Source organism: Larimichthys crocea, chromosome X (assembly GCF_000972845.2).
Source record: "Larimichthys crocea isolate SSNF chromosome X, L_crocea_2.0, whole genome shotgun sequence".
NCBI classification, from domain to species: Eukaryota; Metazoa; Chordata; class Actinopteri; family Sciaenidae; genus Larimichthys; species Larimichthys crocea.
In genome coordinates, this window is record NC_040020.1 from 25,976,107 (window position 1) to 26,000,206 (window position 24,100).

Here is a 24,100-nt window from a genome sequence, read left to right on the forward strand (position 1 = left end):
AGCTGAAATTTTAGGGCGATCCAGTCACATGTGCCTAATATTATAAATGGCAGTAAGATTCATATTTTCTCTATCAGACTGGGAATGTGTTTTCACGTAATGTTCATTTATTGTTTTTAATCCCAAAATACACTTAGTTAATTAATTAATTTAATGTTTGTTTTTATTTTAACTACATAAAATAAAAACAGGGGGTCTGCAGGGACTTTTCAAATGTCTGAAGATACACATTAACATGAATATAACAGATAAACGGCCTATCATAAACATAAAATGATAATTTACACAGTACTGATGATAGGCTACCTATGACTCCTTGTGCAATCATGTGTACTAGCACACTATAGGCTGACCTACACATTGTAAACCAAGCTTAATAGGCAATACACTTTTATACAGTCCCTGCTCTATCTCTCTATTAACTACCTTGGCCTGTTGAATACCCCTGGTATAGACCAATGCCACATACTCTGTAGTCTGCTATAGTGAACATTAAGTGGACCCAAAGAGCCAAGACCGGACTCAGATGAAGCATAGTTAAACAGTTTATTAGAACCAAAGGTGAAATGTGCAGGGGGAGGTGGTGATCTAGCTGAGAGTGAATCAGGGGGCTGGTACAGGACTGGTGGTGGCATGGTGAGGTCCAACATCGAGGCAGGCAGATGGCAGGAGGATATCCTGGAGCAAAGGGAGATCAGAATGAGCAAAAGCACTATAAAATGAACTTCACAAATGTCACTGACTTAGCTGTACTGTATACCACGATGGAGACTGAACAGGCTGGTGGAGTCTCAGAGGTACAGCCGGTCTTCTGTACTGTAGCGGTTGATTAGATGGTGAGCAGCTGGTGGTGTGGTGATCAGGCAGGTGAGTGGGAAACCACACCCAGCAACACACACAACAGAGAGAGATAGACACGACAGACGGAAACAAAAGGGAAGGTAAAACACTGTTACAATAACACAATAATAATATTAGCAAAAAATTTGCTGCAGTTTACAGATTTGTTAAAAATATGACAGTGGTGTGATTTTATCAAGTCTTTATCGACCATTTTCACACCTGAGCAAGTCCCATTCACTGAGTAATACCAAGAGATACTATTAAAATCTCTGAAAAAACAAGGAAGGTAAACCTCTGGTTTAAAATATTGTATTATATGTGCTCTCAAGGTTAAGACTAAACCTCAGTGCCCAGATAAAATCCCTGCTGTCCATACCCATCGTCCTTAACAAGACCTCACGAGGGCATACACAGACAGTTGGTAGTAAAATAAATCCCAATAAATGTCAAATTTTAATAACACGAAATGTTTTGAAATTAAAACCACAGCGGCTGGGAATCATTTCTTCAAGCATTCATTTTGCACAACATTATTGGGTTCATTTTGTAACGTGTCCAGTTCTTATTAGTCATTCAAGGCTATATATTTCCCCTGCTGTCTCACAATAGAAATGTTCCCCCCACGCAGACACACATGCACACACTCGAGAGCACATGCACACACACACACTGTGGTTTCCTGGTGCCTATACACAGACCGACTGAGTGCTCACAGGTTCTAAATCTGAAGCCAATTTAGCTTCCAATTACCTGTGTATCCAGTACAATTACCACTGCATTTTCTGCCCTCAATCCATCTATTGCTCTCTATCACCAAAGCATCCTGTTATGGCTTCTCACCCAGAGAGAGAGGGGCCCATAAAATTACAAACACACACAGAGACACACGCACAAGCACGCAAATTTGTGCACACAGTATGGATATCTAAGATGACTATTTGAACGCATCTAGCTACATCTGCTTGTCAAATCTCTCTCTATATACTTTCACCCTCCCTCTCTTTACACACACACACACACACAAACTGTAGTCCCACTCTCTCTTCAACACACTGCAGCAACGAGATGACCTCCGCAGAGTGCTCTATGATCGGGCTGAACGATGACACCAATCTCTGTTATTCTCTCAGTGGCAAACATTGGGGCTGTCCCCTGTCTCTTTAACACCTGTTTGATTAGGCTAATGCCTTCTGTCCCAGCAATCAACACAGTCGTGCGTGCATACACGCACGCACACAAACACATGCACACACATACAAGTGCATGCAGAGCTAATGAGCGGCTTCCTGCAGCTCTAGCTGTCATCGTGGTGGAGGGAGATAATGTCAATATTAACTGACCTGTCATAGCAGTGGAGTGCTGGGAGGATACACACAATGGGGAAATGGTTGAGACAGAGAGAAACAGGGATTTTAAAGCATAGCTGTGGGACACTGACTAACAGCATCAATTGCTTATTCTTGTTGCTTTTTAAACTCTTGTTCCCGTCAACACAATGGATGTTTTTTTTTTTTTATAAACTGCTCTTTCACCATCATGTAATTGCTGCAGGCTGCTGGATATGAATCAAGCATCAACACAGCATGTGAGTAAAACTAGTGAGAGTGCACAGTCTCTATTAAAAACATATGCATCCAATGTTTTATACAGAAACATAAATGGACAGTGTGATGGCCTTTGTGTTTTTCCAAGAACACGTTGAACTTAAGATGCTCATCCTGTGAATCGAGCTCTCTGTGTGTTTACAGGACATCCGCTTATGCTTGTGTGCCAGCATGCATTGGTGCACAGGAATTATTCTCTAGTCTCTTTTCTGAACTCTTTATCTTTGTGAGAAAAATAATTACAGATAAAGACGCAACATTAAAAGTCAAGAAACCCCATAAGCCCTGATGGCTGATGTTGTACTTTCTCTGTACTTAAAACAAAAACTGGAATGGCACTAGTGTTTAGCTCTACTGCTGACGCCATGTGGATGTACTCCTTTGTCCGTTCCAAATAAAGATACAATAAAAATGTTTTTTTAAAAAGCTAAGAAACCCAATGAATAAAAGTCATCTTTTTTAAAGGAACTCACTAACAGCAGCTTCTCTGGATGTTTTGTGAGTCTCTCTTTGTGCGTGTGCATGCAACTGTGTGGTTTATTGTTTGGTTTCAATGTAGCCCAGGGTGACGCTACATTCTTGCATTACAGGCAGATGGAAACTTGATCCCCGAAAACCAGTGGCTCCACCTGTTATCCAAACTATCTCCTGGGGCTAGCAGAGAGGGTGAGGGTGCACTAAGAATAAAGAGCAGGACTGAGGGTGAGCTGAGGGTAGCAGGAAGCCTTTCATGTGAAAAAAACGGAGCGAGTAAGGAAAATGAAGAGGGAATTGTGCGGAGTTAGGTCACACCTGTAGTCAACTCAAAGAGACAGGGAGGGATGTGGGATAAGTGTAGCACCAGTGGGGAAAAGGGCGGATCGCTGTGGAGAGGGATCACATTTTAGTGCGTCAAGTAGATAGAAAGGGGTGTGAAAATCATAGTCTAGGCTTTCAAGGCTCTTTTATGGAGGGTGAATGAAGGAAAGTAGGCGAGAAAGCAGAGAGAGTAAGGCTATTGAAGTAAGAAAAGGGGAAATATAACCAATGATTTCAAGGTCACTGTGTGAAATGTGGAGAGAGAAATACAAAAAGCAAAGCTTAAACTGTGCCCCGGTGGATGAGTCTCAGGGATTTTTTTAAAGTGTTGTTGTTTATTTTACTTTCTTTTTGTATGTGTGTGCTTGATCTTCCAGCTCCAGCTGTGTGTCATCCCTACAGCAACAAAGCGGACAGTTAATCTGGAGCACCGCCTCGTCTCACACTGGCCAGCGCCTCATGTGTCCGGCCTGACTGCAGGGCCTCGCAACTGGTGTCAGAGAACCGCAGTGCAGACTTCTGGGATGGCACTCTGAAGCTCTTTCCCCCGCGCACCTGTAATCACATACAACTTATCGGGCATCACACTGTGGAGGAGGAGTCGACACGCTGAACGCTCATAAAAGGAAAGCAAACACAAGCGGAACACAAAACAGACCTCAAACAGCTCAGATGTAACAGGAGGTGCTGTGAAAATATAAACAACCGCTTAATTAGTATTTGTGTGCGTGCCTGTACTTGAATACATAGGCCTGTAAGTGCATGTGTTCCTACATACACTTGAACAAGGGGAAGCCCAAAGGCACTCGCTTCCAGCTCTTCCAGTCTACAGGGTGTGGACAGTGTTACAGAGATCTTACAGAAAAGTGATACCATGCCCTGAGGGAAACACACCATGAGCTTTAATTTTCCTGTTTTCCATCCCGCCTCTCTCTACCTCGCTGCCCTTTACTCGTCCTCCCCCAAACCCACTTCTTTTCTTACTTCCAACCAATTCCATCTTTGAGCCATATATAAAATTTCTCTTCCCTGTGGGGATGACAAACATAGAAAGTCTTCAATTTTTCCCCCCATTACATGCCTTCTTCCATTTCTTACTCCTCCCTTGTATCACACAGATACATTTGGTTCAGGTGGTGATTTAGTTAGGTACGTTATGACATTCTCCATAGAATACATGTTGAATCGATGTAACATATGGCACATACTTGTGGACACAGACAGGCACACACTTAATGAACATATGTAAGTATGTGAGATGTAAAAACTGCATGTAGGTGCTCCATTTGTGATTTAAAAATACCTTTACTGACTTTATCCTCTCTGTAAGGTGCTTAGTTTGCAGAGGAATACACATCAAAAACCACCTTGGAATAGAAAAACAATTCAACATGACAAAAACATGTTTCTAAGTAACAATGACAAAAATGTCTCAGTGTGTCAGGAATTAATTCTTCCTGTGGCTCACTGCTGATGAGGAGAAATGAGTAAAATCTTCTCTAAGGTCAAACCGGCACAGTTTATTTGTTTTTTGTTTCACAAAATAAAGTATTTTTAATTTAACACGGAGACAACTGGGATCAAGCAGAAGTTCCTCAGTGTATTGACCTTTAATAGCTGAACCAGGCCCATCAGTTTCACAGCTATTAATTTGCTTAGTGTTAATTACAGGGCAGGGCATGCTTTCATTAGACTGGATGATTATATTGCCTCATTTTTGTTTGGCTCCAGTCAATATGTTGCTGCACAAACTGCAACTCTGAAACTCTCCAGAGTTAAGTTTCACAACTGATCAATATGTATAATTGACTGCTAATAGAAGATGATAGTGTCCAGTGAGAATATTGGGAAGCCAGAAAATACTAACCAGAAGCTATTATTACAAAACTTTATTGCTAAAATAATAATTTTATGAAGTCTAATTAAAATAATCATTTTTGTTTGCACATGACTGACACAGAAAATAAACAATATGTCATGTTACCTTTTTTTCTCCACAAGAACAAATTCTGATGATGACATTATCTCAGCAAAACCAAATATATTTCATTAAATTGAATATTGCCTACAATACAAACAGTGTTAGAGGAGCAGAGGGTGTTTTAACCTTTAAGGAATAGTTTCACATGTTGGGAAATGTGCTTTTTCACTTTCTGGTTAAAGGTTGATATCACTTTCATGTATATAGAGGAAATATGAATCTATATCTTCCATGTCTGTAGGACCACTTTGCAATGCTGGGAAAAAAAGCACACCCACCCTAATCCGAATCTAAATCTTAATCTCAGTCTGAATGAGATTGCGTATAGAGAAATCTGGAGCAAGGAGACATCAGACATCTGGAGGGAGCTTGGAGTAGAGCCACTGCTCCTTCGCCTCGAAAGAAGCCAGCTGAGCTGGTTCAGGCATCTGATTATGATGCCAATTGGTCACCTGGCTTCCTTTGGATGTGTTCCGGGCATATCCAACTGTTGGGTAAAAAGGGGGCAGAGCCAGAACCCACTGGAGGGACTATATAGCCGATCAGGCCTGGGAACACCTCAGGATCCCCCAGGAGGAGGTAGGATGAGTTGTTGCGGAAAGGGACGTCTGGAACGCCATGCTAAACCTGCTGCTTCCGTGACCTAACCCCAGTTAAGCAGAAGAAGATGGATGGATGAAGCTAATGTGAACGGGTGGTTAGTTCAGCTCAACACAAAGACTGGAAAAAGAAGAAAAACGGCTAATTTGATTCTATCCGACAACAATCACAAAATCCACCTGTAAAACTTCACAATTAACAGATCACGTCTTGTTTGTTTATTCCTACAAAAACCAAAGTGGGGCTATGTGTTGTACTATTTCTTGGCTTTGAGCTGTTGGTAGACAGCCAGTGGAAACTCCAGAAAGGTCACCCAGAAATTGTCAAGAACATAACATAAATAAGCAAGATGTAACATGATGAGTTTAGAGGTGCTGGTGGGGCTATAACCTGTATTTCCACAGAGACTGTTCACCGTTCCCAGTTTTCGAGTCGAGCTAATCTAACACTGTGTTGTATGTGTGTGTGTGTGTGTGTGTGTGTGTGTGTGTGTGTGTGTGTGTGTGTGTGTGTGTATGTGTGGAGGGGTTTACTGTCATGCATGATGGAATGACTTTAGGGTTACACCACACACACCAACTGACACACGCACATATATGTACACTGAACATGCATGCACCTGGCTGGGCTGGTCACTGGTGCATGTACACCCCTGACATGCTATCTACATGCACATCTGTCACATACTCACATCACAGCATCTTGTCAACCCCCACCTTCATCTCCGGCATGTGTCTTCCAAGCCTCTGCTGAAACACACACACACATGCTGCCTTCACTGCAGTTGTCAGAAAAAATCTACTGGGAGTTCAGCTCACGTCACAGTGAGCAATACAGATCAACAAGGAAAGAAACTATTTTCTGTTATAGCCAAGCTGCCCATACACCTGGGAAACATCTGAAGGTGGTTATCTTGATATATATTTCATCATTTGTTATTATTCTTTTGTACGGCATTAATCTAGATTCACTATACACCCTCGATGTGATGTGATTCAGTCTGTCTTCTATAAACTGGACGCAGCATTTATTATTTTTTATTCTTGTTCAGAAGTCCTTGAATGCACAACAAGTTATTTTTTAGGATCTATTTCTCTTCTCTGCACCTTGAGATAAGAGCTGATGGGACCCTGAAGGCAGCAACAATAAAGGGAATGAGAAGAGAGGATTGCCACATGGCTCCTGTTTTGAAGATGTGCATGTGTATGAGGCAAAGTTGTATGACACTGAGAGAAACAGTGTCTTACAGTTACAAGGTGACAATCTCTTCATCGCTTATCTCCTCTACCTCTGCTCTCCCATTGGACCACAGAGCCACACTGCCCCCCTCAGGCCAGCCAATCCTCCATCCAGCTCAGTAAAAATGTGATAAATCAAAAGCAGTTTTAAAATTCTGGGTGCATAGAGAGGGAGAACGTGTGTGTCTGTACTGGTAATCATCATAATTTTGGGACAGAATTGTTAACACCATTACACTGGAGAGAATGTCAACAAGTGTATGTGTGTGCGTGCGTCTGTGTTGAGTTACCGCTGCACAGCCAGGTCACATGAACCAATCAGAGCTCCTTGCACAGTGGATGACCTGACCCTGAAAGATCACCATGTGCCGGATGGCTTGCTGACAGCTGAAGTGAATTTCCCATGCAACCTCACACTTTACTAACACAGACACACACATTTTGTGCTCACTCATATGCAGAAATACACACATCCAAATTAGCTGCCAACCACGGCTGAACACCTGCCCTCTCACCCAGGAGGAGATTTGATTGGTTTTGGTTTTCACAAGCATTTAGGTTTAACGTGCAGCTGTAGAGTGTTATGTGTGCGAGCCTCGGCGTGTGTGCGTGAGTGGTCTCAGGTGCACTAGTTGAGAATCAATTCAATTGAAAACACTATGCATCATTCTCTCCCTTTTTACCCCCCTTATACTTGCTTTTTGCATTAAACATCTCTCTCTCAGGTTACAGGCTAATCTTCAAAAGTCGAGGAACAAAGACCCAGCTGGTCTTCGATCTAGCTGTTCAATCAGGGACTCATTTAAACCTAAGAGGAAGAGGAAACAAAAAGAGATGTTGAACTGGAGGACCACAGTCTCCTTTAAGTGGTCACTTACATCCTCAACAGAATCCATGCAGTCTTTAAAGATCCTGTTCCATTAAACTAATGGTTTTGTCACATCTTGACATGTCATAGTGGGAAAAATCACAGATATGAATAATAAAATTAAATGTTGAATCCTATTCAGCTGCTTCAGTTTCGGGTTCCTACTATGTCTGCTGTGAAAAAAAGCCTATTTCTTTCTCAACATGTCTTTTTGTGCATTGTCGTGTCCTCTGTGATAACCGAAGGCACAAAATTAAAGTATGCCTGAAAGCAGACTATATAAAAACCTCAAGAGTTGCCAAACAAGCATGCATGCTGAGTTGACCAGAGTTCTGCAGAAAATGAACCCTGATTGCATGACGTCCAAAACAATGGAAACAAGCAAGAAAAATCACCTCTGGATGTACCTTTATGAGATCACTGCCCACTCCAGAACAACATGGCCATAACTTCATACAGTCAAAAGTAAGGAATCGTCTGCAGTTCTGACCTTATTAAGCAGACCAAGTATCGTCCATGCATGTCAAATACACTCGATTTGTCAATGTCTTCATACAATTTAATTTCAGTCGCTCAGTTTTTAATGCCGCAGAAATTCCTGGGTTCATGTGAGCTTAAAGGAAAACAATTCCAATGAACTGTGCACAGTGAGTTTTACAGAGTTTTTACATTTTGGAGAAAATAGAAACACTGGTATTGGATTAATACTTGGCAGACATGTGAAATGTAATTTGGTCCAAGTCTCAAACAAGTCCCAAATCATCATTTCTTGGGAAAGTCAAGACTGGGTATTTTGACTGAAACAATCTTTCCTAACCACAACCACCGAAACATAACCCGATCTTAGCCCCATACCAACATAAAACATAATTATTCAACTAAACATTGAAATATAACTTTGATAGTCAACATGTTTGATGTAGTCTGTCATCAGACTGTGAAACTCTTGAACCTGAAATTATGACTCTTAGCACAGGCATGAGGATGATGATCTTATCTGATCCATAGACCATCAGGTAGAGTTGCAAGAAACTTCACTAATCCAATCATGACAATGCCATTCCTGTGTGTTCTCACATACAGGGTTGTTTAAGATCAACATTAACAGTGTTGGATACATTTAATATTGAATATTTATACTGAAAACATAAAAAACGACACAGACAAATCAATCAAGTCATCATGTCTCAAGACAAGTAACGTCACAAAGTCAAAGTCTTTAACTTCCAAGTACAAATCGAGTCTCAGGTCAAGTCAAGTTGCATTTCACTGACTCCACATCTCTGGTACCTGGTACATAACCAGAGCTGAAGAATCACAATCAGTATGGGAGAGAACAAGCCTGATCGATGCATCTGTAAACTCAAGAAAGGAGCGAGTGACAGCAACATAGACTTTAGAAGCACAGATTTAATGGACAAACCATTAGAAAGTCTTTTAGAAAGGCGAAGCCAGAACTGCTTAGTCTCTTGAACGCCACTCTTCCAAAAGACAACCTGTTATTTGGTGTTTAATTATGGTGGTGGAGATCTAATGTCACTCCAAAATCTCCTGTAAGTGCTCAGTGTGTTTGAGATCTAGTGAATGTGATAGAATATGATTTACATCATTTTCATACTCAGCAAATGAAGTGTCCCCTTGTGTCCTGTGGACGGAGGATTTGTCACCCTGAAGGAGGATTGAAGTGTTTCATCATCGGATAAAAATGATCACTCAGAACATCCTTGTATTGATTTGCAGTGACCGTTCCTCAAAGATGGCAGGATCCAAACCATGCCAGTAAAATGTTACTCCATCAGACCATAAATCACAATACATTATTGTCATTTATCATTTTCTTTTATCATTGATCATTGCGCCAGAATACAGTTGCATTCAGTGCATCTATATTCTGTTTCAAGCTTACCAAGATAGATCCACCTTTAATTGAAAGCACATGTTTGTGGCTGCTTTTCATAGACACATTTGATTAGTGAATTCCATTTAGAGATGGTTAACTTCAAATGTTGATCTCACTTTCTGTGTGCGAATGTGTGGGCGAGGCAGATTATGACACACATTTAACCTCACCATCTCAGTGTGTGTGTGTGTGTGTGTGTGTGTGTGTGTGCTGCATGTGCATGTGTGTTCATGTCACTTAAACAACCCGTTTTTACACCTTCGCTAGAGGCATCGTGTCATGCTTCGTTTATGGATTTCTGTTGAAACATTAACAAGTTCTGCTGAAACAAAAACAGATGGAGCAGATGGAGGTTTTCTTTGCTTGCTGTCAAAGTAGGTGTCAAGAGCCATTGATCTCTGATTAGCTGATCCACCACAGAGTACTGACACTGCCTTGTAGCTCTTTTCAACACTACAGAGCTACATTACATACCAAGTGCAAACATTTTCACACACATGGCATGAATGGATGCTAATTTTTTTTTAATGAATACATGTGTTTTTAGGACATTTAGCACAAAGAGTCAATGAAAATGGTTCCTGAACTTGTTTGGCCCCGAACATTTATAGAAAAGCATAGTACTCACGACCCTTCTGCACAGGTTTCCGTAGCATAGAAATATTTTTCTCCTTTTTCTTATCTTTTTAATCAGCTTGTGTCCCCTTAGATTTATCTTGTGACCCCTTGGGGAGATCCTGACCTCAAGGTTTCTGGTTCATCCATCTTCTCGCGGGGGGCTGGGCGAGATGCAGGGTACACCCTGGACAAGTCTCCAGTTCATCAGAGACAAACAAGCATTCATGCTCACATTCACACCTACAGGCAATTTGAAGTCACCGATTAACTGCATGTCTTTGGACTGTAGGAGGAAGCCAGAGAACCCATGCTGACACAGGGTTCAAACCAAGAACCTTCTTGCTTTAGGGTGACAGTGCTAACCACAAACACAAAACATGTAAAGGACATTTGCAACACAAAGTAGTAATAGTGCACAAATTATTATTCTGCAGCCAGGCTAGCAGCTGAAAAAAACAAACATTTAAATTTTGATCCAATGATGGATGGATGGCAAGATGAAGTGAAGCAAGTATTCATGTCTTTTAGTATTCATTAGTATAGATAGAATAGTATAGTTGTTGAGACACTAACTAATAAATGATAACCTGCCGATGGCACTAGAGGAACAATCATCGTTAGGTTGCATCTGCTGGGCAACGTGAATGTCTGTATAAAATTTGATGGCAGTCCTTTCAGTAGTTGTAAAGATATTTCAGTCTGCATCAAAGTAGTAGAGTGACTGTTCATAAATCGTCTGCTCAGGGCTGATGGGTATTAAGGTTTCGTCTGTTAGCTTTCCAGCTGAACTAGACCACATACAGTATGGTACCACACAGAGCTTCACATTTTCGCCTCCTATCACAGCTGGATTGAACAGAAAATGGGCCTATTTTGCTCAGACACTTTGATCATCATGTGTACATACACCCAGTAGGTTTTTTGTCAGAAGCAGCTGTGCGCCTCTCTTTATTAGAGATGGAAAACATAACTAGGCATGCACTTGCCAAAACCGACTAGTCTCTGGTAAAACCGGTTTGAAAAACGCTTCCCATGAAGCATAAATCTAACCCTTGTGCTGCTTTTCCAAGTTTGTATCCAAGTGTGGAACAGACTTGTTACGAGAAGCCAATGCATAAAAGAAAACACTGCTCTGCTTTACCACTCTGTGGCCACAGGGGTCAATAATGAGCCCACGAGTTGAAACTTACGTGACCAAGCCGTACAAAGAGCAACATAGATTTATGCTTTATCTGAGGTAATATCTAGTTTGAGTTTTAGAAAAAGAGGAGGCTCCAAAAACTAGGAATAACTGCTTGTTTGGGCAAATCTGGCACGTCTGGTTAACTTTCCTACCTTCTGATAACAAGCAGGGCTGAGCGACTTCCCTACGCTTCTCTGTGGGAAATATCTGGGACTGTGTCCCCTGCCGTTGATGGATAGGAGCTCAAACCAGTGCAACCTAATACAACCGCCCTGCAATAAATCGTACATAATGTTATTAGGTTATAACATATTCAGGGTGGCTTACAGCCATACTGATCTGAGCTAAGCAGGGTCAGTCCTGTTCAGTATTCAGGAGACCACCTGGAATATCAGGTAAAGCTTTTTGGGCAGCAGTAGCTTTGTCCGTAGGGACTTGGCTTGGGAACAAGTCCAGTACAGTCCACAGTATGGAGCTTTCACTGGTAGCTGGAGAGATGACAGTTCACCTTCTGGGCACAGCTGAAGACACCAAACCCCTAATCCCATGGCGCCGCTACACGGCTAACCTTCCACCACCTCTCCACATTTGCATGTCTATCTGTGTGTGCTTGTATTTTCAGCCTATGTGTGTAAAAAACGGAGGGGTGGATTGATGTATTAATGAAGTACTTCTTCTTTTTGATGGAATTGTTTTAGAGGGATGTTTATTCATTTCGGAGGCTGTAATTTGTGGTGCTGTTGAGTTGTAATGCATCATCCTGGGAGGTCTTCTTAACACAGCCTCATTGATATAAATGGGGAGTCAGTAAGTTGTTCATGTGTGTTAAAAATCTGATTGACACACATGTTAATTTACATAGCAGCTGTTCAGACAACGTGTCAAAAACAAATACAGCATCTCTTATCAGCAGCTGATAATTTCAGTGTCTGAACATAAAAGGACTGTCTGACACGCAGCGAGGAGAGAAAGGAAAGACAACAAAGTGCAGATGATGTGAGAAATATGATAAATATCGGTCGATACGCATGCTGCTCTGTTAAATCACTGACTTTGGAGGAGTGAAGAAGGTTAAAGACAAAGCCCCATGGAGACACACACACAGCATTTCTACTTTCACTTACACAGCAACAGGGTGTTAATGGAACAGAGGTGACTTTATTCCATCTCTCGCTGCTGATCAAAGGCTCTTTCACTTCTCCCCCTCTTTTAAATCCCCAATCCAGCTCTTCCTGCATGTCTGTTTTTTTTCTGTCCCTGTCTGTTTTCTGCCCCTCCTATTTTTCTCTGTCACTCTTCAATCTCTTTCCCATAAAGCAGTTGCATACATATTTATTATCCCACTTCAGAGCCACACAAGGCTGCTGTATGTGTCTGTGAGAGCGACTTACTCATAATTATACCTCAGATTGAAACTTATTCTTCCTATAGTGATACATATGACACACAATGTTTGTCTTTTTGTATACTGGGGGTTACCTGGTAACATCAACTGAGAACCTTTGCATTGGAGGTGAATTGTTGAGAGGTTTGCTATCATACTACAACGAGAATGTGTCTACAGCATGAGCATATGAGCATATGACTGATAAGTTTAATCGTAGCTATACTGTCGTTTACCTACTACATGATACAAAATGATTGCAACTAACCAAGTTGTCTGCCATCAAAATTCCCTTTTGAGAATGAATCAAAAATAAAAAATATAAATAAGGATACCCAGGATTTTTTGTCACCCAGTCTATGGTAGCATATTGTTGGCATGCTTACAAACCCACACGAATGATATCGTGTGCCAGCACTCAGCTCCTTGGAAACACTCTTGCTGTGCTGTCAATAAGAGTTTGTTAAACCCTCTGTCCAGCAACACCCAGTGTGGTGGAAAGGCATGTTGAAACACTCTATCCAGACAAAATACCTCATTTGTCCATGCATGCCAGGTGACATATTTTCTGATTTGACGCCTATTTCTGCAAAACAAAATAATTTTCTGTCTTTCAAAAGTGTTAAATTGCTACTGAAAATTACGTTTTAAAAATTTGGTTAGGTTAGGGAACAAAAATACTGTGTTTTGGTTAAAATTGGTACTTTGTTGAGGTTAGAGGAGTTTGGTCGTGTTAGTCTGATGTTTTGTTGAACCATCCACCCACACTGACCTCTCTACGCTGACTGGGGCTCTGCTGGGGGTGTGTTTATTGGTGCTGAACGTAACCGCTGTGAAACAATCAGTTCAATCAACCATTCGCTGTCTATGTCTCTCAATTAATGTTCACTCTCTCCTTCTCTCTCAAACCATCGGACACAAACTAAAGGAAACTTTTGCAGCATAAACTGCGACCCAAACACTGATTTAGAAGCTGGAAGATGAAATAAACAAAGCCAGAACATAACAAGTAAAGTATGAAGACAACTGGGTAGCCTTAGTTTCAGTGACATTTCATCCTGACTGTGGAATTGTTTGACCAGTCTGAACAACTGATTGGCCACTGCAGTGTGACCTCAGGTTGCTTTACTCTAAAAGTTGAATCGGGCTTAACTTTTCCGCCCACCCCACCTCAGCCAAAACACACAAACTGTAACTAAATCAATGGAGAAACCTGCATTTTTGCTGCAGTGCTGGGTTCAATTATAGTGGGCTTTTGTTGAATTATATTCTATTTGTGTTTTTTATGTATAGTTATTTATATTTATTAAATACACTGATGTCATTTTGGACAATAAACGTTATTGTTTAAAATGTAAAATATTAAAATATCTCTAGATACAGTCTATATTTATTGCATCTCCTCTGCATTTCTAATATCTTTGTGCTTATGAACTCTATAAGTACAGGTGTAGTCCTCTAATTTAATTTTCCTGATTAAAATAGAAAAGGAGAGAACACACGTATTCTGTTTTAATAAGGAACATTAATTCACATAGCATTGTTATGTATTTTACAGCTGGGGAATTAATAAAAACAGAGTCTGCATGCTGCACTATAATATCATATAATATCTTACTTCCTCAGTGCTCCTGTCATAAAAAATATGAACTCTCGAGGGCTTTGTCACTTGAATGTACACATCACATTAGGAACTTGATGAAACATTGTTGTCGTTTGGGGGGTTGGGAGGTGGGAAGTCTTGCTTTGACAGGGATACTCATTTGTCATACAGTGGCGAGTCTTGAGCACTTTTTGTTAATATTAACACATTTTATAAAAAGGACCAACACCAACTATGCCTTAATATTTCTCTCGATACTTTCTGACATTCCAGTCTGTAGCACTCTGCCCCGGGCCAGCTCCGACTGAAGACGTGAAATCTTTAAAAATGAGAAATGAATATATACTTTCATTTTTTTTTTTTAAAGGGTAAATAATTTCCTAAAATAAATGAGAAATGTCTCTTTCAGCAAACATTATTCAAACAGGAGTAAATCGTGCACTGCTGGGGAACTATTCAGTTCACTATTCAGCCATGGATTTGGTGCGATAGTGTTGTGTTTACAGCAGCATGACAGTGATTTTGGCAGTGACATTTATGTTTTCATAATAGTTTTTGGATAACAAAAAGGTCCCAGAGTGATGTCAGACCTTGGCTCCACAGACAATACTTGTATAGATCATTTCATTGTTGGTTCTTTTCTTTTCATTAAATTTCTAGAGTTGGGTGAGATGTCAAAGGAACTAAGAAGACTTAATGTTGATCATGATAGTTTTGTTTTTCCTTGCCATAAGAGCACACAAGTGATTTACATATCCAAAAAGTCTGTTCTAACTCTTCTTAATGGTATCTTTTTGTGATTTGTAATCACCGTCATTAAATTTGTTGTGCAATACTGTTTTCAGTGTTTCAACATCTCCTCCAGTAGAAACAAAGGACCTTTCTTCTTGGAAATCTGTCAATGTCGATGCGTTGTAATAGCCGTGGGGTGCAAGGGGGCAAAAAAAAAAAAAGAAAAAAGAAAACATCTGTGCAATAAAGTCAAAATCAGAAAGTTACTCATAATATAATGTCATTCATTGATAATGACTCATGTAAAAAAACAGGCACATTCGCTCATACCCCCTTCAATAGTGGCACCAGGACAGATTCTCTGTTTTTGTGCATAAATAGTGACATTAATCTGATTCTGACAACAGCTCACACCCAAATCTTTCATAATTGCTGCCAGGCTACTTTCATCAGGGCACAAGCTGTCTTGTCATTACACTGGAGCAGACCTGGAGGGTGTAAAGTAGGATTTTGTAATATATGAGTCTTCTCTCTTCACAAGAGCCAAAGACCGTATTATAAGGCCAACGGAGGAGTGTGGCGCACTTCCCGAGATTACAGTAAACACTTCAAATCTGAGACAATAGCTCTCTCTGTCATAGAAACACATCTGTGCACATACACACAATAAGCAGGCCATCGATATGGACAAAATGGATTATGTTTCAGAGGTATTGTTTCCGTTTCACTGGTTGAATCTTTTGTCTGATCTTCACTGTAAGATAGCTGATGAAATCCAAAAAGAAGCTGCACATTATGGAACGTACATAAATGTATGTGTGTGTGTGTGAGGAGGCAAGGTTATATGTGTGTGTAAGAGGATGTAGAAATTAATTTCATAGCTGAAGGACAATGATGGTACCAGACAGTAATAATTAAATTCTAAAATAGTCACTGAGCTCTCTCTCACACACACACACACACATACACACACAGGCATAAACACATCTGCCTGTGCCCACCATTTATATTTCAGTTCTCTCTTAAACAAAACTGCTCTTCATTAAAGAACTCCTAACCTCTCTAAGAGAAGATAAAGGGTAATTACGTAGCTATCGTCAATTCAAACGGGTCTCTTTTTCTCTGAGCGCAGGGACCATAGATAAGGCTGCTTAATTAACTTAAGTGCTTCTGTTCCATCACCTCTCATGCAGGGACCCTCTAACTGCTGATGGAAAGTGTAGAAAAAGCTCCATTATACTGACATATTAAATCATTTGTATTGTCACATCTGGTCAATTTCACAGTTAAAGTTTAAAGTTCAGCTTACTCACTGAAGACTTTTCTCTGTTGAATGGAACAGACCAGGGCCAAAGAGTATCTGAAAATTGTGTATAGAGCTTAGTGCCTGAAAGTCAATAAGGGAAATCTGATTTGCAAAAATAAGCCTCTACGTGGGTTGTTGCTTTTATCAGATTTCTGGATGCAAAAGTCTTCCAGTGTCAACACAGCCTAAGCCACATTAATATTACATATTCATTATTGATTACCCAAGAGAACGTCTGTTTATCCACAGGTAGGACAGGGTCAGTCTCCTCGCAGTGGTCTCTGGTAGACGGTGTGTTTTGCTCAAGGCCATTTCAGCCCACATGGGAACAGTTTTACCAACAGGGGGTTTGAACCTGTTATATTTCAGCTTGATATGCCATCCTGATGCTGTCTGGTACATTCAGCAGGTATAAAGAAGAGTCTAAAAATAATGGTGGTGGTCAGCCGGTTAAACTTCTTTACAAACTTTGCCACTGCAACAGGATTCAGCTTCTTGACTCACACTTGAAACAGCTCAAATGACAATGCTACAGTCACAGATACTGATGTATCCATTTCACATGGGTTTCTTTTACACTTTTATTGAAGCTTTCAGCAGGATTTTGAGAGCAGGACCACACCTCAACCGTGCAACTTCCGACATTCCTATAAATACCCTCCTAAACCTCTCATCCTCTTTCATTCTCATATTCTGCACCCCTCCTGCACAACCCCATTTTTTCTCCTATTTCTTTATCTCCTTCCTATTTTCCATGGGGTCATGAGGGGGTCTGTTGTGCCAGCCATGCCAGCAACAGACCGAAGACGTACAAAAGCTCAGGCTTCACTCAGTCTTGGTCTTTTTGTTTGGTTAATAAATCATTTAAACATATCTTCTTGTTGTTGTGGTCGTTGCTTGTGAAACCAACAAAACTGACATGAGGTTAAAGACTGACTCACACTTCCTACAGGCTTCCTCAAATAAACTCCACCACCTTCTTCTAAAGCAGGTGATCATCATCATCCAATTAACCACCACAGATCCAAAAATAAATAAATAAACACTAAAAAATTAAATTTCTATTAAATTACAAGTCAAAATAGTAATGCACACTCTTTCAATAATACAGCATATTGTCATTTAAAAATGTCTCTAATCATTTGTAGGACTGCGGGACGCTGCTCCAGAAAACTCATGTTCATATTCATTCATTGTATTTATTGTATGTGTTTATATTTATTGTGCGTAGCCTACGTCTCTGATGTACTTGTAGCTTGCATTTGTATTATTATGTTTTATTATTTTGTTATTAGATTATTTATGTTGTTAGAAAAGCAAAACAAAGGAGGTATAAGTCGTGGACCACAAGAGGTCTAAATATAGATAAAATGTTATTTGGTTCTAACAATCCCCAGTAATTATCAACCTCTCCTTTTATAGTTGAAGGGTGGAAGTAATTTTCTCCGTTATGTGGATAGAATTAATTATGTTAATAATAAGGGCGATGGTGGGAGGGATCCTCTGGAGCCAGCGTTTTGTAATTGTTTTTTTTACTTCCTTCTTCAAAAGGTATGAGTCACTCCTACTGATGATCACACAGTGAAACTATGTCTTGAAGATCAACAGCTGAATAATCTACTCAGTAATTTTAAAGTGTTATAGTTTGATGTTTTGTGGAGGTCTAGGCAGAATTTTGTGTACAGATTAAACAAATGAGCGTTTTAGAGGAGCTGCTAAGTGTAGTTTTTCACGTCTAATCACCTCCTGGCTCCAGCTTTGTATTTAACACACAGACATGAGATTGATATTATGTTACACCTTGCCTGTTATGTAAGTGAAGGTTAAGATTGGTGGAGTGATATGAGGTGAGGTATCAGGTTCGTGGTGAGTGTTCAGTTGTCCTACTGTTGAAGGGGACAATAAAGTCACCAAGTTACACAGAGGAAGCTGTCTTCCTCTGTGTGCTTTTTCATCACCCACAGTCTGAAAGTCATTTAAGTTAGTAACAGTCAAGTTTATAGTTAACGATAAGAGTAACTAGCATTACAATAATGTGATAAAGTGGGATACCGTAGGTACAGCTGATCTAGTTGGTGATAAAGAAAAAGAGGTGTGCATAAGATTGACATGACGCTGGCATAAGCATTAAGGTGTCTTTATGAATGTTTATGACTGTTATGTTTATTAAATGTCATCCAATCAATTATGTCATTTTTAAAGGTCCAGTGTGTAGGATCTAGTGACACCTAGTGGTGGTGAAGTTGAAGCAGATCACAACCAAATAAATACTCTCCCACGTCTCACTCTCTCCTTCCAAGCATGTAAGAAAAACTTTTTTTGCAAATTCACATAAAAAGCAAAAGGCCATATTTAGATCAGCGTTTGTTCATGGCTGTTCAACATGGCGGACTCTGTGGAAGAGGACCAGCCCGCACTGTAGATATAAAGGGCTTATTTTGAGACAACAAAACCACAACGATTCTTATTTCCAGGTAATAGTACACCAATGGGAACATAATAATAAATATTTTATGCCATTCCTGCCAATAAATACTAAATAAATACTAAAAATTACACACTGGACCTTTAATGGTGTAGGCTTGATTGAACGATACTTAATGACAACAGTCATAAACATTCAGAAAGATTCTTTTATTTGACAGGTGTCATGTCATGATTATAACAGTGTCTTCTTCTTTAGCAAGAAGACGGCACTTAGCTGCAAAAACAAAAAGTTAATATAGTAAGATGACAGCTATATTTGCATTTCATAACTCTTACCCTAATTAAATTTCTGTCTCATCTCAAGCTTTTCTGCTCTTCCTTGATCAGTCTAAATTGAGTCTTTTCTAGGAAACCTCTCTTGTATTATCTAAGACTATATCTTTCTGTCTGTCCACACTTTTAAGGAACAAGTGGGTTGATAGATGCTCTCACTCTGTTTTATTCATTCTGACTCAACCCGTCTTTTCTCCTCCTCCCACTTGTCATCCCTTAGCATCTCAATTCCTCCTGTCCTTCCATTATTCATCATGCATATCACCGGTACCACTCGAGGCTATTTCTAAGGTCTTTCTTGTTTCCTCCTCCCTCCTTCATTCATTACTTACCAATTCAGATGAAACTCTCGTCCCTCCTTTGCCATTCTCCCGACCATTACGTTGCTTTCCTGCCCTCACATTTTAACTCTCTCACTCCTCTAATCCCCCTTTCATCTTTTCCTCAACAGACCATGTACCTCCCTCCGCCCTTACGCCTTTTCGACCACTGTTTTCCACCCCCTTACTTCCCTCTCATCCTTAATCTCCCCTCATCCTTTCCCCTGTCTCTACATCCGACCCTCTATCTATTTCCTACCAGCATTCCTCTTCTCACCCACCCACACTCAACCTTCCATTAGACATTGTGTGTGTGTATGTATGTGTGTGTTCATCTTTGTTTGCACATGTGCCATAGTGTGTGTGTGTGTGTGTGCATGTGTATGTACCGTACGTTTGTCTGTCTTCTCTCCAGGGCAAGATGTTCATTACTGCGGAGGTTAGAATGATGACGGTGGTAATAAAGATAAAAAGTCGTCGGAAAGATACTGATCTCCCAGTGGCAGTGTTTGTGTGTGTGTGTGTGTGCATGTGTGTTGTGAGTATGTATGCTTACATATGTGTATGTATGTGTGTGTGTCCTGTGTCATGTTGCTTTAGGCAAATATTCCCCCTAAAGAACAGAATTTATAGCGCCCTCCTTTTAAAGTCCCTGAAAATTTACAGAACAGAGGAGTATGCGATTTTTGTTTAGCAAGCGCTGCCGTTAATTGGAGTTGCTCCAGGCTGTCCTCAGGCTATTGGGAAGTGTGCATGAATGTGTAATCGTGGGTTTGTCTCTATGTGTGTGTGTGTGTGTGTGTGTGTGTGTGTTCATGTGTCACGGCAGTTGATACTGAGACAGGAGACATAAGCTTCCACAGAGAGGACAGAGAGGGAAATTAGCAGAGCTGTTGCCACCACTGCTTACACACAAAGTGACAGCAGCGTTAGGAAGCTTTCAGTGGTGGAAATTAAATTAGGTTGCAGGAATCAAACACGTAACGGCAAAAAAAAAAAACAGCATTAGCAGCATATAGAGCGGGGAGAGGAAGGCGAGATTGCAGTCATACTAGGTAATTAATTACTTGCATGTGCTGTTGTTTGCTGGCGCAGGACGACAGTTTTTAATGCGTCCACAGACATGCAGCTACCTTATTAAGATCTTCAAAGTGTTTGTGCTGTTTGTGTGTGATGCATGGACATGAAATCCACATCAAACAACCTCTATATTCCCTCTTTATCTTCACGCATAGACTTATCCACTCATGAGCTTCTTCATTGGTACATTGTTTATCATCGAGCCCATTCGAAGTTTTGCTTCCCTATTATTTACACTCCCCTGGTCCAATACTCGGTAAAATTACCGCACAACATTGTAGAAATTGTTTTTCATTATCTGTCTCTAAGGTCTGAAACAAATTAGGCGAAAAGAAAAAAGATTTCATGTACTCATTCCCTTTTTCAGTTCCAGTTTGCTGCATGTTGATTCATTCACTGAGAGTAGTAAAAGTATTATCAACATTATTGGACTTACTTTTTTTTTATAAGATATTATTTTATTTATTGAATTCTAACTTTGGAATAGCACTTATCATGGAGAGAAAAATACTTTTTATTCAGTCTACTCACGTTTCACCCTTTATGGTGAAAGGTATGGTTACAGCTTATGTCTCTACACCTACGTCTTCCCTAGTACATAAACATTTCCTATCTTTCCCGAGTGACACAGACAGTACGTCTTCATACTGCGTGCACAGGTTGTACAATATTTCAGTAATTTTCTTTGGATGTTTCTAGACAGCAGAACTGTCAACTTTCAGACAACTGTGGTAATTCATTTTAGCTTTTCGCAGGGATGTAAGAAAAGTGAAGAAAAACACATAATGAACAATTATACTAGTCTAAATATGTCAATTCAACAAATGGTTGCTATGGAAAACCTAAGGTTATGGTACTGTATGTCACTATGGTAACTAAAAATGTCTGAATTATGTTAGATTGACAGCAGAACAGAAGAATTCCTTCACGGTACAGTGCTCAGGGTATACAAGGTTACATGTAGACTGCTAACTAACTGAATAGCGATTGTCTCATTTTCCCTTTGCAAGAGTGTAGGAGAAGACCTGTGTAGAGCCAGTGTTTGGTTTGTCCATTATGGGCTACTGTAGAAACATGTTGGTGCAATATGGTGGACCCCAAAGAAGAGGACGAAAAAGGGTTCATTCTTTCAGGTGTTTATACACTAAAAAAAACATTCTTTATATTATATATTCTATTGAATTTATGCCATTCTGCCAAAAACTCCTGTAAAATGTACATACTGGTGCGTTAGCACTGCAAGATTGTAACTTATAAAAACATATTTATCCATTTTAAGATTTATTTTGTGTTGAGGAGTTTGTTTTGTTTGGTTCACTGTTTCTCAACATATCATCTATTTTTATATTTTTTTATTTTTTGCTCTTTCAACACTTCCCCAAATGGATTTTGACAACTTTGAGAGCCTCAGCTCAGCAGTTCGTGTTTTCCACTCCACTGTGCCATTTTCAATTAACGAGCCTTCTGTCCAAAATAAAACTGATTTTGCCCATTTTAAAGATCAAAATATGAATGGCTGAGAGAATCATTGATCAGGGATCTGATTCACAAGAATATATTTCACACTGATGTTCGCAAAGTGGAAATAAAATTTGGGAGTTAGCACTTTTGTCTGGGTCACATGTAGAAAGTTTTATTTGATTAGTCACGTTGTTTCAGTGGTTAGCACTGTTGCTTCATAGCAAGAGGGTTCCAGGTTCGAAACTCGACTTAAGTTTGCATGCTCTTCCCATGTCTGTGTGACTTATCACCGGATACTCCAGCTTCCTCCCACAGTCCAAAGACATGCAAACTGGTTAACTGGTGAGTCTAAATTGGTGTGAATGTGACCGTCTCTATGTGTCAGCCCTGTGATGAACTAGCGACTTGTCCAGGGTGCACCCTGCCTCTCGCCCATTGCCAGCTGAGATAGGCTCCAGCCCCCTGAGACCCTGATGAGGATAAGAGGTTATGGAAATTGGATGGATGCTGCAAATCATAGGTAGCATTCTGCACATTTGGTGCAACAGGGCCCAGACTCTGGGCAAATAACATATAACTTCTTCTTCACCAGCAGCATGCATGCTGTAGAAATAGAGCACACGCTTCCCTGTCAAAGCAACAGTTGAATAAGCATAATTTATAATAGCATAATAGCTGCTCTGATTATATGATTAGCAATCACATAAATGAGCCTTGCTTTCCCCCCCTGCAGGTATACTGTAAGTCGACTAATCAAAACAGATGTGATCAACAATAAAGCGAGGCTAAATGAGTAACTACTGCTGCAGTCGGTTGTTGAACTACAGCTCTATTGATTACACAAGCAGAAACAGAGCACAATAGCAAAGACTCACACTGAGTTGTTCTGGTGGAGAATCACAGAAAGTCACCAGATTTATTCTGAATGTCTGTTTTATCCGCGTTTATGCTATCATGCTGTCATCCTGCTTTCAAATGGATTCCTTCCTGTATGATTGTGATAATTATGATGATTGTCCTTTTGCGGAAAATGGTGAGCCTTAAAAGAAGCTCTTGCTTTTTGAGTCTGAAGGGACTGACATCAAAGCTTAACGTTATTGTGGATGCTTTAGATTATTGAAAAAAAAAGTCTCTTATTTATTTTCACTGTATTGTAGCTGCATAAGATATATCTTGATGTGACAGGAGGATGTGGTCTTATTTCAATCACTAAAGCAAAAGGAACCTAGAGTATTGGGTTTTTCATTCAAAAGAGAATACACAAAATATTTATCATTGCATTTTCCTATGTGTAATCATAGAAACAGCAATAACGTTGTAACCTTCATGTGATGTGCTGCCATTCATATTACGTCTTTGTAATTGTATGCATCCGACCTTCTAATTTCAAGAGTAATATACTCCAGGCATGTAAACATGTTTCATGCAATTTTGTGTTAGAGATTTTAAATCATTTTGATGCTCTATTGATGTATAATCAGGTGAATGGTGTCTCTGTCATTCTCACTCTGCGCCCTGCATGATTGTTTCTGCACGTTGTGTAACTTTGTGCTCCGGGTACGTTCACCCACGAGAAGTACACAGCGCTTTTAACTTGATCATATTTTATGAAAAAAATCTTTCCTGGTTTCCCTCTGATATCCTCCGACTCCCAACTCTGTGATTTGCAGAGTTTACTGATGTGAAGAAGTGAAGACATCTGCTGCGAACTATTGCTAATGTTAGTGTGGTTTGTTAACCAGACTGTCCTGACTGCAAGCTTAAAGCCCCATGCAGGTTTTCAGGCCTGGGGCACTGGGCAAGCAGGCAATGTAACTGGGC

General features: G+C 40.1%; 1 long non-coding RNA gene across 1 annotated transcript; it reads right to left on the reverse strand.

The window, feature by feature from the left end:
• Positions 1 to 561: 561 nt before the first annotated feature.
• LOC109140988 (uncharacterized) lies at positions 562 to 20,012 on the reverse strand. The gene is made up of 4 exons (XR_002042623.2): positions 19,751 to 20,012; positions 6,518 to 6,575; positions 761 to 844; positions 562 to 678 (listed from the first exon to the last, which is right to left on the reverse strand). It is a non-coding gene; the product is annotated as an uncharacterized LOC109140988 (long non-coding RNA).
• Positions 20,013 to 24,100: the final 4,088 nt, after the last annotated feature.